General features: G+C 42.5%; 1 protein-coding gene across 4 annotated transcripts in view; it reads left to right on the top strand.

The window, feature by feature from the left end:
* nphs1 (NPHS1 adhesion molecule, nephrin) overlaps positions 1-14932 on the top strand; it is a 58493-nt gene continuing 43561 nt past the window's right edge. For 2 of the 4 annotated variants that reach the window (XM_046399521.1, XM_046399522.1), the window contains exons 1-2: positions 2-284; positions 2756-3026. The gene's annotated coding sequence lies outside the window, so the exon portion shown is untranslated. Of the gene's footprint in view, positions 285-2755; positions 3027-7769; positions 7864-14932 lie in introns of all 4 variants that reach the window. The other 2 variants (XM_046399523.1, XM_046399524.1) reach the window with 2 other exon arrangements.

The following is a 14932-nucleotide window of genomic DNA, read 5'->3' on the forward strand; positions in this document are numbered from 1 at the left end:
TTTCGGTAAACTTCGGCAAGCGTGCACTTCCGGTTTTGACCACACGGTCTGATAATGGCGGTTGCAACCCAGGAGGGCGCTGATTCACTCCGTCGTGGAAACTCAACAGAAGAAAGAAGAAAATTGTCTGTCTCTGTTAGGTGACTTCTGTTGATGTTGATTTATTTTTATTAAAATGTACAGAGACAGCTGTTTTGGGTGGTGAGGAGTCCTAGCTTGTTTTGGTTCATGAGCGAGAGCGCCACTGCTACCCCCTTTTCAAAGTTGCTCCTGATGTTGAAAAGGTAATGTATCAGTGAGATTTCTGTAAATAATTAGTACTCAGCAGTAATAAAATCTTAACTGTTTTAGTCGTTTAATTAAATGACTTGCTACATGAATCTCATGTTTGGATATTGATGCTAATTGTGTTTGCTGGTTACTGAACCTATATCCAAATCACTAAGTAAGGAATAATCAAATAACAAAAATTGCTGTCCTGTATTGGACTTATATTCTACAGGTAGGTGTCACTACTTGTAATGTCTCCCTCAGCAAATGAGGAAATGTCATCACATAAGAGGATATAACATTCATATTAGATTTGCTGCTTCCCAACCTGGTAAAACAGTTTCATCGTCCATTTTGAGTGGAGGGGAAACAAAAGTATGAAGGGCCTCAGCGCTGACTTTGACCAATAAAAATAGGTTGAATGTGGAACAAGAGTCGGAAAACTTCAGGGCAAGTGGTTTCGAATAAGCACCGCATTGCTAGTCTGTTTGCTGATGCATGGAGCAGTTACATCCTCAGTGGGAAAAACTGAAACAATCTGATGTCGGCTTGTTTGCATCACTTCCAGTTAGGAAGCAGTGTCAGGAAATTATTGACAATCCTTTTGATATTGCCATTGATTTAAATGACACTATGTTGCCAGTAACCCAGAGGGAATTAACATCCAGTCAGCAGTTCTTAGCAGCTCTCAAGCACTTTTCTGCTCACTGTTTTAGTTTTCTTGCTACTGACTGCCAAAGGGACACAGCTTTCACTCAGGCATACATAAGGCTAACAGCCAAGATCGCTTTCATGATCTTGCAGAACAAACGTGAGCCCAATACTTTTTTTTAATGTTCTTCAACAGGTAGAGAAGAGCTTGATATTGTATGTAAGGATCATGGCCAAGAGTGCTTTTCAGTCATCTTTCAAGGTCAGAAATCGCTGAAAGCAGCTTTGAATGCCATAGATGAAAAATATTGAAATGTCTTTGCGAATACAGTGACACAGTTTCTCATGATAGCCCACAGACCTTGTTATTGACAGTTCTGTCCTGCATGGAGATGAACAGTTGGTAGAGAGTAGTCCTCAAACTGTTCACAATGAGGTCTCTGCATTATCATAGCTGTGGTGTTCGTATTTTTAAGAAATGTTCCTGCTGAGCTTTTCAGATTTCCTTTTGTGCTTTGAGCACCACAGACAAAATGCCATTGAATGCAGTGTACTGGGGAGATCTACAGGAAATCTGGGCGGATAGCGCTCTCAGAAGAGGAAAAGTTTTGCTCTCATGTTGGTAGAACTGTGTCTCTAGGCCTCTGCGTTCATGTGGGTAATGCTAACAAAGACTATCCCCACTGAAGTTGCCTTTATTTAGATTCAGAAGAATCAGAAAGAGGCTAAAAGTGAACATTTCCACTGGAGCTTCAGTGCTAGGGAATACAAAGCTCATTCACAACTGACAGAGGGGCCTTGTGTATTTCAGTGTCAGAGAGTAAAGTGTGCATTAGCATATTCTTGCTGAAGTTCCCTAAAGTGGCACATATGGATGTAAAAATGTGGCAGTGGTGTGGTGATTTTGCATGTGTGCATTTCTTCTTTCTTTGCCTCTTGTGGGTTTGCTACAGATCCATTGGGAAAACAAAAGACTGCATGTTTACTGTAAATGTGACAGTGCATTGTACTAAGCTTACCTTTTATACACATATCAGATCAGTAATTTCTGTTTTGCCACTATTTCCTTGCAGAGTCACGGATATGGCTGGCTGTTGTCTCCTTAAATCAGAAACAGCTCTTGCTAAAACAAAAAAAAAAGTTTTTTGACTTGCTGTGGTTTTTCAAGCATAACAGGCTTTTTCAGCATGGAGATCTTCTATGATGACCTGCAGATGAATGCAGGATACAACACACCTACACACCTCAGACAGCAACGTGTGCACACAGTGACAAGCTGTAGAAACACTCAAGCATGCACATCCACAGAGGGAAAGAAGCAATATAAAGGAATCTGCTCAGTGGCTATTTTCCTGGGTTCTGAAATGTTGAACAAAAGCTGATGAGCTGTGTTCTCTTGAATCTCTGGTCAAATCTCCCAGTTTTGACTGCAAAACTTGTAGTTTGTGAGTCTGCGAGTCCTTACTCTCTGTTTGCTTGTGCTTGTGTATGTGCATTGGTTGTGTGCTTGAGTTGAGGAGTGAATACGATTAGGATGGAAATACGTGCTGGCTTACTGACACGCTGGCAAGATCTAAATGAGAGCAAAAGAAAAAGGAGGCCAGGAATAGAAGTTCGGGGTGAATGGACCCTGAGAAGAAGATAAAAGGTTTATATAAAGGCAGAGACAGCCGGTCCGCCATGCGTGTGTCAACACTCTGATGTTACAGGTGTTATCGTTTAATCCATCTGCTTTCTGCACCCGCCAGTTGCTAACGCGTCCCTCTCTCTCTCTCCTCTCTGTGTGTTCAAAATTGTCTGTGTTTCTCTCTTCTATCCTCTCTGTTTCCTCCAGCCTGAGTAAATGTCAGAGCAAGCTGCTGCTCTTCCCAGACCACGCCGTGGGAGACAGACCAACCTCATCGCCGTGGCAACCCTCTGTTCTGGCTCAAAGAAAGAGGCAAGGGCGGAGAAGAAAGGAACTTTTATGCCTCTGAACCCCCGCTAGTTTCCTCATCCCCCTCATCCTTGTGCATTGTAGCCCAGCCCTGAACCATGTGGCCAAGCTCCCAGGCTCTACTGTGACCAGAGAGGAGGAAGAGAGGAGTGCTGCAATTACTAAGGAGGTGACGAGGGATTTCTAAAAGTCAGTCAGAAAATGAAAATAAGATGTTGTTGAAATATTAGCTGGAACTCTGTGAGCCATTGCTCTTTGATAGATAGTCAATGAATTCATTGAATAAAAGAAACAAAATCATGCGCTTTAATTCTGAACAAAAAATCCTGTGTAAGACATTTCACATGATAGATAAAGAAAATTTCGCTAGAATTACCAGCAAGACAGGGAAATGGCAGTATTAGATTTCCCAGAATGCTTTCTTGGCTTTGAGCCATTGTATTTGGTTTCAATTTATACCAGCGGGAGGCCGCCTGATACCTTTCTTCTCTCATAATGGCTTTCTTCTTCAAGCTGGCTTGTCACCTCTAACAGGGAGTGTACCTGAAGGGATTTCAGTGGTCATAAGGAGTATTCGTAGGAGCCTGGCCAAAGACTGTCACTCATATCCTGTGTAAAGACTGTTTTTTTTGTGACAACACAATCATTCGTGGCACTAAGTTGAGTTGTTGAAATGACAGCATTTAGCTATTACGCTCCCTGGGGGAGACGTAGAAGACTGTTGGAGAGACAAAAATTGAGAGAGGGAGAGGGATAGAAGTGTGACGGTCAGAAGTGAGGAACCATCTGGTTGTAGGTGAGGGACCATATTTAACACTGGCGGAAGCCCAATATTGTGTCTCCGGTGTATCCAGATTTCTGCTTGTAAATTTGCCCATTTCCCACTGTAAATCTGTTCATTTTGCTCCTGCAATTTTTCTCTAAATCTGTTTGCACCCAGTATTCAATTTTTCATTCCTTAGGGTATCAACAAGCAAAAACACACACACACATACACACAGTCGTGTTTCCCTCACTTTTGGGGACATTACTTAGACTTACATTTATTTCCTGGACCACCTGACCATAACACCACCTAGCCACCATCTAACCATAACACACACACCTTAATGTTTAACTTGTCTGCTGTATCTTGTCTGCTCTAAGGTGTAGATTTTTTTCTTTCTGTGTTATTCTCTTATCATTTCTTGTCTCTCTTATTCTTGCCTTGGAAGCAACAGGAAATACATCCCCACCTCTGTCCTGTTGTGAGACCCATTTCATCTTACCCCTTATATATGGATGTAGAGCTAAAAGCCATCAGCACAGATGTGGATGAATGCAGCATTTGCAAGTAAATGTGAATATTCATGTGTGCAGAGAAGGGGCTGTTTTGCCAATAATAATCAGTGATTACACATATGTGATTGCATGTGCCCTCATTAGAACTAATATACTGTTTGCATGGAGGGGAGAAGGAACAGGCTTTTCGTGTGAGCTGTGGCAGGTGTGTCTGACAGAATTTCCAAATGAGATACCCCAGTCTGAGGGATCTTGGTCATATGTTTTTTGCATGCATTTTGGTGAGCATGTGCGCTATATGTGGCTGCATGCGTGTGTGTGCGCATAATAGTGTTTTCTGCTCGGCTGGCTGTGCCGGTGTGTGCCTGTGTTCGGGTTGCACATGACCCTGGCTCTGCTGGGAGGTCCGTGTCTTTCATGTCCCCTGTTCAGTTCTCCCTCATATCTGGGTCAAAGGATAAAAGAATAACCCCTAGCCAACTATGACACACACACACTTACACACCGTCACACACTGACACACACCGGTCTCTCTGAAAAATGATTTTCTAGAGATTTGAGTTGGTAACAAGGTGGCACTGTGGAGGACAATGAAGCGGGCAACTTTTAAAATTCACCTTATGTTGCAGCAGACACACTGTCCTAAATCTGAATCCTGTCACCTCTCTCTATTAACAACAGTTAGTCACTGCACCAGTTACTCATCCAGTCTTTCCTCATCTCCCTCCCTCTGTCTCCCTCAGTTTGCTTCAGTACATCTCACAGTTGACCTTGCGTAGACCAGATGAAAATGCTGGATTTGCAATTCGGCAGCATGTCGATTAGGAATGCGTTGTGGCTCAGTGGCTCCTGGCATATCTGTGTCTGTCTCACCATTTCTCTCTTACAGCTTTTCTTCCTCTTCCTCGAGTAGACTTTCCTCTTCTCCCTCTCTAAGCCTCTCCAACAATGCTGATGCTCTGGACCAGCTTCAACCCTCAGAGGAGGAAGAAGCCATACTGGGGCATTTGTGCGTGTCAGTGTGTGTTCAGGCATTCATGGGTGTGTGTATGTGTGGCAGTTAGGGAAGATAGCCCTTGCCAAAAAAACAGTGAGCATCTTCTGAGTTTCATAGCAGTGGCTGTCATTGTGGTCTTTTCTTTCTCTAGTAAAAAAAGACTGAGGGGAAGCAGGGAATTGTTCCTGCTCTAGGACACCCTGCCTCTCTCATATCTTCAGCCTCGTGAGCCTCAGGCTTGGAGCTGGGTGGTGTGTGTGAAGGATGTTGAGACCTGCTGCCTGTCATAGATAAAGGCTGTAGACCTCCTACCAGCAGAGGGACACAGCCATCTGGGAGGACCACTTGCAGTGCCTTATATCCATGCAACCCCCTGCTGCGTACACTCTTATTCACACATAAACAGTGTCCTTAGTCCATGCTGGGCAAGGGAGAACACTGACAGATTGATGGAGAGGGCCACTTGGCACACTTTTTGTCTCCTACAACTTTTTTAAAAAAATGTTCCACACCGACCCTCCCCATCCCTCTCAACAGTCTGTGTATTCTCTCTCCACCACCATCCTGCACAGCTAAAGCACTGCATTGTTCCTGGAACCTGTTAATGGAAAATCAGTGTAACTTATTTGTCATCGTGTGAACAGTCATCTGTGCCTGACAGGGGTCCGTAATGACAGAAAGATGGTTTTCCCTGACAGCCAGTACATTACAATGAACAGAAAGAGTGAGGGCCACTGTATGCCTCTTGTACTGGTTGATAGATGAGCGCATATCAGTGTGAGCATCCAAATTACACCATTGCAGCTTATGCGTGCCTCAAAAATTTAAACATCAGGGTCCACAGTTGTTCCAGCTGTGAGCGCTTCCTTGGTTGGTGGTCTGGGTATTTAGTACGTCCATGAAAGAACAATATTTTTTTTTCCCTCAGGCGCCTCCACATGCTTTTCTTTTTGTTATATTTTGACCCAAACTGTGCAGATGTGTAAATTTAAAGATAATGACTCTCTGTGGTCTACTCCGGCATTATTATTTAAATGGCACTAAACTATCAACAGAGAATTGCTTCTGCACATTCCTAAAGAGAACAGTCTATCTTATGACAACAGCATATCTCTTCCATCTCTGCTGTGTTGCTCAAATCCACCCACATACACTGAAAGTATAATTATTAGACTCACATTTTTAAATAATCAGCCCGATTCATAAGTTAGTTGATACGGATAGTCTCTCTGATCTGCAATAATGCCATGTTTAATCAGAAATATATGTATTATTTGGGTTTCTAATACATAGTATAAAATGTATATATGTGCAAGAGTAACTAAAAGAATAAGGCTCTGGTAAGTTAATTAATACTTTGAGTCTGGCAGTAAGTGAGAAATTCTTTCAAAATGCACTAACATACAACTGCTCAACAGCACTGTGTATCTAGGATCTTCAGATTAATTAATTGCTGAACGTTTAAATGAAGAAATTCTTCAGTTTATATGGCTTATTTGAACTTTCAGTGTGATTTTCTGATGTGCCGTTTGTAAATTTCTCTACAGCACCAACTGCAGTGTTGAACACATAATGATACCACAGTGATGTCCATAATGATCAGAGCCCTGCAGCACATACATGTTAATGGTCTGGACTGTGGACACAGGTTCACAAAAGGGATGATGTGCATGCTAGTGAAATGGGTATGCTGAGACCTTGAGGGGGGATAGCTGTAGAAAGCTGCACCCATTTGGTTTCTCCTCTCCAGTGACTCAGGTGCTGATGTCCTTCTGTCTGTACCAGCAGAACCATGAGAAGTGAGAACACAGAGCTATCCTGGGAAATTACCCTGTCGACAGACGGCACATCGAGACTTCGTTAGCACAGCCACCCAACCTAGTGCCTCTCCAGCCTGATCGAACAAAGCAACTCTCCATGACAGAGTAAACAAAGCAGAATCACAGGCATGATGAGGAAAAGAAGGGTTTTTTTTTTTTCATATGATTCAATTGCTGCAAATCCCTGGACACCTGTGTGCTTTTGTCTGTCCATATATTTGCACCTGTGAGTGTGTGCAAGTGGAAATTAATGTGTGTTTCTTTGTTTCTGTTATCTGTGTATATGTTTATTCTTCGCAGTGTCTACTCTCGGTTTGTGGAAGACTGTGTGCACATATTTGGCTGGAGTTTTGGGCACCCTCGACCAAGAGAACATTTTACATTTCCCAATACAAAATATGCAAAAGTTGGAAAACCTAGAGCACATAATAAACAAACAAACACAAAATCTTAATAATAAACCCAGCTAAATAAGTCCACTGGGAAATGACTACAACCATTAAATGTGGGAAAAGTCATTTGGTTGTTCTTGAGCCCCGTCGATTTTACATTCATTCGACTTAGGTGGCACATGAAAGCTTTGGTGCTGCATCTAAGCCTTATAATGGTAGGGAAAACCCTGGTATAGGGGTATTTATAGGGGTATATTGTGTGGAAATTTTCCTATGTAACTGTATATAGTGTGTCCATATCAATTATATACCATGTAATATATTTCTGTGTTTCACTGTATTAATGCAAATATTTGTGTGTATTTATGTGTGTGTGCCGTTCTATGCGTGTGTGTGTGTATGTGTTTCTTTGTGCACTTTAGGCAGTGAAGAATGCCTGTTGAGGAGAGAGAGGAGGCAGAGAAGCACTCTAAGTCAGACACTGCAAGTAAACAACCTGCAGTAGCTACAGCAAATGTCAGTCTTCCTGACTCTCTTCCACTGCTTCCTTACCTTCCTCCTTTACTTTCCATTCCTGTGCTTAAACAAACACGCAAAGCAATTGCGTTGCCAAGTTACTGGAGAACTCATTCTGCAAACTTCCGGGCTTTTGGTTCTCTGCTCAGCTTTTTGTGCCTTAATTGATAATTGAATCGACTATCGCCATGTAATCAATTAGGGTGTTCATCCCCGGCTCTGAATCAAACAGTTAATTGGCTTGTGCCACAGAGAGGCTGAGACGGAGAGCAGCCTGGTGCAGGAGGGACTGTTGGATTACTACAGATGGGCTCTCAGACCTATTTGCATTGTGTCTGACTTTAAGTCCTTGATTGCCTTTCTGGTTCAGAAATTGCTTGGGTGCAAGCAACACACAGGTCGAGATTGGAGCTTGGTGACAAATTCTGCCTGTTTTAGTAAAGACGGTAGGAATGCATTTAGCGCTCACACAGTGGGTTATCTGTCTGCTTTGATCACAATCTTTCAGACAGATGCATGCAGGTTTCTCTTCCATTAAATACTCTTTGTTACTTTTTACCCAATGTCCGGAAAAATTCTTTGCCACCTGCAGTCAGCATTGCTTTCTTTGAGCACATAGAGAGCAAAGCATTTCAAGTCCAAACAACCCTACAGTATTGATCCACCCCACACCTTATTCCATTTTGTCCTCTAAAACATGCCTTTTCACTCGGTTGACTTCTATTCAAAGCTATCCAGTGAGACCTGTGTCAATGGGGAAGCTTGACTTCATTCCATAGCTCTGGAAACCCCCTGGGGGCTAAGCATAGGCTGCTAGACCATGACAGGCGGGGGGCTAATAGGCTGGATAGGATTGGATAAAAGAAATGGGGGGGTTGTAGGAAAAAAGTTTTAAGACCAGAACACAGCCATCTGCTTTTGTGGTGATGAGCATCAAAGCCTGAAGGAACCCTGTTGGGTCTCTCTTTCAGATGGCCGTCCTACATATGGGCTTCATATTTCACCAGGACAGACAGTCAGCAAGGCCCATTGGGCCACAGCCGAGGCCACTATTCTGTCTCCCTGCATGGTTTCCAGCCTTTGAGAAGAGCAGTGAGATTACTTTTATTTCTCTGGAGAGATGTGGCTAATAAATGACCAGGTTTGACCCAGAGGATTTGGGCTCACACCCCCACCTCACTCAGTGAAGGTATGGAAGAAGAGGGGCTCTGTGGGTATGTTACTGTTGAGAAAAACGTTCGAGAAATGGGTCAGTACAAGGCTGCAACGACATGCTCCCAGGGTGATTAATTATTGAAGTGACTAATACTACATTTGCCTGGCAGCACCAGGGGCTTCAGTCCACATTGGTGGCACCATAACAATAATCAGCCCTGCTGAATTTTTTATATCTATCTGACCCTCTTCAGTTCTCCATCTCAACTTCCCCTTAATTTTCACTCTGTTTGTTATTTTGCCCTTAAAGATTTCTGTTTTTCTGTTCTGTCTCTCCCACTTGATGAACACCGGCCTCATCTAATTAAGCCTTTTCACTCATTCTCCCTATCTCTGCCCCTCCCATCCTCTGCCTTCTTTAGTCCCCTTCCCTTGTTTCCTTCCTTTCAGTAGCATTGCCTCTATCTATATGTGCCCCTGATGAGAAATGTGAAGGCCAGACATATAATATCAGTGCTGATGGAAGCCAGCCACTCTCGTCTAACTCTGCTTCTCCTTCGCCTTTCTCTAGACTTTGCCTGCCTCAAGGTAGCATATGGCATTCTCTCACACTGCTGGACTTGTTGGCCTCCCACACAACACTGTGCATCCATCTCTCCCTCACTCACAGCTCCTTTATGGGCTCTCCAACAGTTATTTTCTCCCGTACCCCTCTCCCCTGATACTGTGCACAGCCCCATCCCTCCACATTCTATTTCACACAGCCACACTTCAGTGACGTTCACTGCAGAGATGGCTCAGTTCTGGCAGTTGGTGAGAGGAGGGTGATCGAGTGTGGAAGGCACAGTGATTAGTTAAATATTAGCCAGCCTGTGCTCTATTCCCCCACAGTCCAAAAGAGGGGAGCAAGAGTCATACCCTTCCAAAACAATGGGCCATAAGGGGATGGCATTGTGTCCTGGAGTTCACATATATGCATGCACACAAAACTCTGTTCCTTCAATACCCTTACAGATGGTGTTCTCTTTGTTATATCTTGTACATAAGGTATAGCACACACCTTGAGAGTTGGGTTAACCTTACCAAGGTACAAGCAGAAGGAGTAACAACAGTGAAGGTGGGGTCACAAACAACAATAGGCCCTCAATGACCACAATTATATGTTGTACAACAGAAAATATGAGCAGACAGAGCGGATGTGCATTGTGCCTGCAGATGTATGGATTCTGAGCTGCAGGAAAAGATGTTAGGTCCTTCAGTAAAATTGAAGAGGTGTTTGCACACAGTTAGAGTTTTGTAAGCACATATTTACACACTTTTTTTGTATTATAGCCAGGGGAAAGAGAAGCAGAATGCAATAACTGTCATTTCCTGCCTAGTAAAAGTCACAGTCACTCGCTGATGAATGCATAGAGGGAGATGTTGTTGGGTACTTGGGTATTTCTAACATTGAGCTGCGGCATTGTTTACAGGTGGGCAGCTGTTTTATGTTCAGGTTTTGATTTTTCTGTGCAGGCCATAAGGAAAAACATCAGCCCCAAAGTTATTGGTCTGAATAGAAAAAGCCATAAAGATAAAAAGAGTTTTGCGTATAGTTTGTTGTGGTTCCTGATTAAGAGGAATTTTCTGGTGATTATAATGAGAACACTGTGGATACCATATCAGCCAGAGTCTGAGGTCTTGCTAGGAGTGATGCTTTGTGTTTCTGTGGGGGTGTGTGTGCGTGTTTCCAAGGCATGGTGTGTGGGAGCCACGAGGCACATGCACGGGATTCATGCTGTTTGTGTGGTGAAGGGTGTGTGGAATTCATGCTGTGCGACTCAGAGATCATCTCTGCTCTGCCCAGGAAGCCTCTGGTCAGACAACAACTATCTCAGCACACTCCTTCTCCTCTCATTTTTTTTCTGCTCTCCTCCTCCTCTCTTTGCCCACCTCCCTTTTATTGTTTTTACTGTATGTATGTATGTATGTGAAGACAACATTCAACATGGAAAATAAAACATACTTATATATATGATTCACATTCTATCATGATAATAAAAACAGTTAGTCTGTGTCTGTGACACAGTCTGTGTCAAATAAAAGAAACTGTTGTCAGCCTTAAACTACAAACCTCCATTTTAATAGGATTTACATCTCAGCAGCCTTTTGATGTAGGTTCTTATACCTCCATATAATGTCCTTCTTTTGGTACTCTTCTCTTCAGGTAACTAAAAATAGACAGCGTTAAAATTGGAAACAGTCTGATCCATAACTTAGTTGTCCGAAGTCAATGCTTTCTTTCTGGCTTCACCCAAGCAGTCACCTCATGTTTTTTGGGGGTCCTTTCTATTTTCTTTGTGACAAGAGAGGGGTGGCTGAGGTTGGGTATATGAGGCGGTGAGAAAACAGGCTTGCACTTGTGTTTGCCAGCTTTCAGAAACAAAGTCAGAAATACATAAACTTCTAAAGGCTGCTTCTGTTACTGAGTGGAACCTGAAACTGTAAACACAGTACAACACTATACAGGACTGACACAAAACACCTCAGACAAGGACCAACAAACCTTGACCAATCCATATGATTATATATTATTATTATTAGATATACAGATAGAAGCAGGATAGATACACCCATATGTTTCCAGCAATGCTCCTTATCAATCCCCGGAATCCCCCGTGGAGTCAACTGGGATGGCACAGGTGTGAGCAATTAGACAGACTCAGTAATGTACTCGCCTGCTCTCAGCTCTTTGCTCTCCTGAGTCCCAGACTGGGTCCATTGGGCAGGCAACAGTGCAATTAGTTCAATTTGGTAGCACCGATTCATCCAGCAGTGGCCCCAAATGCACATTTTCACTACAATAAAACACAGCCCCATGATATAGGCCTAATCCTCACTTTGCCGCGGAAATTTTGTGTAGCATTGAATAAATCCACAGCCTTTGCTAAAACTCACTAATTAATCTGTACAAGACCATATGCATGAGAACAACAGTTTGTGGTTGTAAAGGTGTGACATCCTGCTAATCTGTGCATATTGTCTTTCCTGTTTAATTTAAGACTAACATGTCTGTCCATTTCAGTTTCTGTCCTCAATAGTCTCTCACTTGATCATACAGTATATACGCGGTCTGAGTTACTCTCTTGCTGCTTGTCCTGTTTTTATCAAACCCCATATATATACTTCCCTAGTTACTCTCTTCCCTTATAAGATTGCCTTTGTTCATCCCCAGATGTTCATTGCATTTCAGCATTTTTCTAATTGTTATTCTTCATGGTTTTTGACTTTGCTCTCTGTTTTGGTTTTTGGATTCTTGCCTACTCCCTGCCTGGATTTGTTGATTTGAGTCAGACTGACCTCTTGTGAAACCAGCAAAGACTTCGCTTTTTTGCGTCCTGTATCCTGTGTCTGTCTCCGTGTTTAACCAGATCTGTCCAGATCTGCTGACCTCCACTGGTTGATTGCAACCTTATGACCACAAGACTTGTTTCTATATTTTTCTACAAATTAAGCCAACAAGGTAGAGCCTGTAAGGTGACCTTTAGTGGTGATGACAGACTGATTTTGCTACCTTTGAAATGAGCCAAGCTAGTTGTTCCTGCTCATCTTTTTGTTCATATATGTAGCTAGGACTAACAATATTATTTAGAAGTCATATTTTACACTGTAAAATGTTGTTCACTCTTTTTGATATTTTAGAATGCTAATACACATTGTAGCAAAGGGTTAAATTAAATGTGTACCAAGGGGTAATAAAGTTCCCACAATGCCCAGGTCAATGGCCTCCATTATGTATGTTGAAATATTTGCTGTCTGTTTGGGAGTCTATGATTTCCTGAGCCTGGCTGTGACGATTTAAGCATATAGCGTGTGAGCCAAACAGGCGGTGCTGATACATAACACACTTATCCCATTCATAGTAATTGAGGTGAAATTCCTCCTCCATATGGCATATATTTGCCATGCAGACATGCTCAGTACCATCTCTGCACAAACATGTTCATAACCCTTTAATCAATTATTGTTTGGTCTGCATGGGAATGTCAGCTGGTAGCACTCAGGAACCCTTTCAGTTCCTCTCCCTCTCTCGCACACACGCAGGTAGATCACACTAAATCTTCAGTCCTACTCCCAGCATTCTCTGAAACTCTGTCTTCTGGGTACTGTCTGTGAGTAATATTTACATCGATCATAAATCTGATAACAAAAAAAAAATAATGTGAATGAAGGGTTTTATGGCATGTAACGCATGTAGTAACACGTGTAGTAACAATGTGTACAAATCTGCACATTTCTTGTCATGTGTGGTCTCTTAGCATACTGTAAACGTGTGGTTAGCATCTATAAATGGACACTAACCACCCACCCAGAACACCCCTTCTCACCACACTGGGAGATCAGGAATGCTTAGCCCCTAATGTTCTTTACCGTTTGCACTGTTTATGCAGCCTGCACACTCATTTAAATATCCTTGATTACTTTATTTCAAGATGTGTGCGTATATGTGTGTGTGTGTGTTTGTGTGTGTATAAGTGGGTGCATGTTTGTGTGTGGGAGAGGAGAGAGAGAGAGAGAGAGAAAGAGATGGGTTACGGTGGTAGTGTTCCTTGGCACACTTTAATTTCTGTTGATTATGTCCGTATGTGCAGTATGTGTTATTATATCATAACGTCTCTGTTTATTTTTAATAAGGTTTGTAATGAATGGCACTATCAGAGTGCTGAATTCAGGAATGTGCACAGGCAGAAGAGCCCTGATTGCCCATTCAGGTTTTCCACCTTGTTTTCTTAAAGGGGGGTATATTGGGGAGTGGTGGACGGGTCTCAGGACTGACTCACATTATAATTAATAAAGTCCAACCATGTGCAGTTGGCGCTTGTTATTCTAACTTCATAGTGATGTGCTTCAACAGTTCATAGCCACGAAGCAACAACAAAAACAGTCAAAACTTATTCAGTCTGGAAGCTGATTACCTTTGGTCTATTTTCAGCTTTGACAACTTTCACATTACAAAACTCCCTTTCCAAGCCACAATCAGAAATGGGAAATAAAGACGTTCAAAAAATTATGTATTATTTAGTACGCTTGCATCCCTTAAGGATATTCAGCGGACCTTTAAAATAAGATAGGACTCAAATGTTGTTTAGGTTTGCAATCACTGTTCAATGCAGTCTTAATCAGCTCATGCTCCTTTGTCTTTGCCAGTTTTCTTACACTTTTGCAATTAAGCAAGAATTTCTTTTGAAGTTGATTGCCCCCTTCTCTCTCATTGCTTTTGTCTGTAGTTATTCAAATGAGAGCATTGCGACCTGGCATACCATGCTGTATTGTGCCTGCTGAGTTTATACCACTGCTATAGAGCGTAAACAAAGACTGTTTAATTAGTTGCCTTGCACTTTATTAGTCCTTAACTCATACTTAACACACATGCATACACACATACACACACTCCAGCATCCCTCTCAAATACACACAGCACTGTCTGTGTTTTAGTCTTAACATATAATATTAATAATGAGCTTCTTGCTTGGCTTGAACAAAGAATAGTTAAACTGCAGTGACTACCTGTGTGTATGTGCTCTTGTTTTGTGTGTATTTGTGTATCTTTTTGGATGGTGACAAGCAGGGTGGGGGGCTAGTTAAGAAAAATGTTTTCTTTGCCAGACAACAGCAGCTTTTGGCTTACTGGTCCTTTTTGTCAGGATAATAAAGAGAAGCGGAAATATGCAGTATTTAAAATTTCAAACAGGTGAAACCACCTACATCTTTAAACATGTGCTGGCACATGTGCAGACGTCTTTTGTCTCATCTCCTTGCTTTTCTCCAGCGTAACTCCCTCCTTTGTCCCTTTTGACAACTTTGGCCTAGCGGACTCTTTCGGCTGTCACCATGGAGACCCACCCTCAAGTGGCGTGGGAGTGGTGCGGGTCAG

The sequence above is a fragment of the Scatophagus argus genome, chromosome 9, assembly GCF_020382885.2.
Source record: "Scatophagus argus isolate fScaArg1 chromosome 9, fScaArg1.pri, whole genome shotgun sequence".
Taxonomy (NCBI): Eukaryota; Metazoa; Chordata; class Actinopteri; family Scatophagidae; genus Scatophagus; species Scatophagus argus.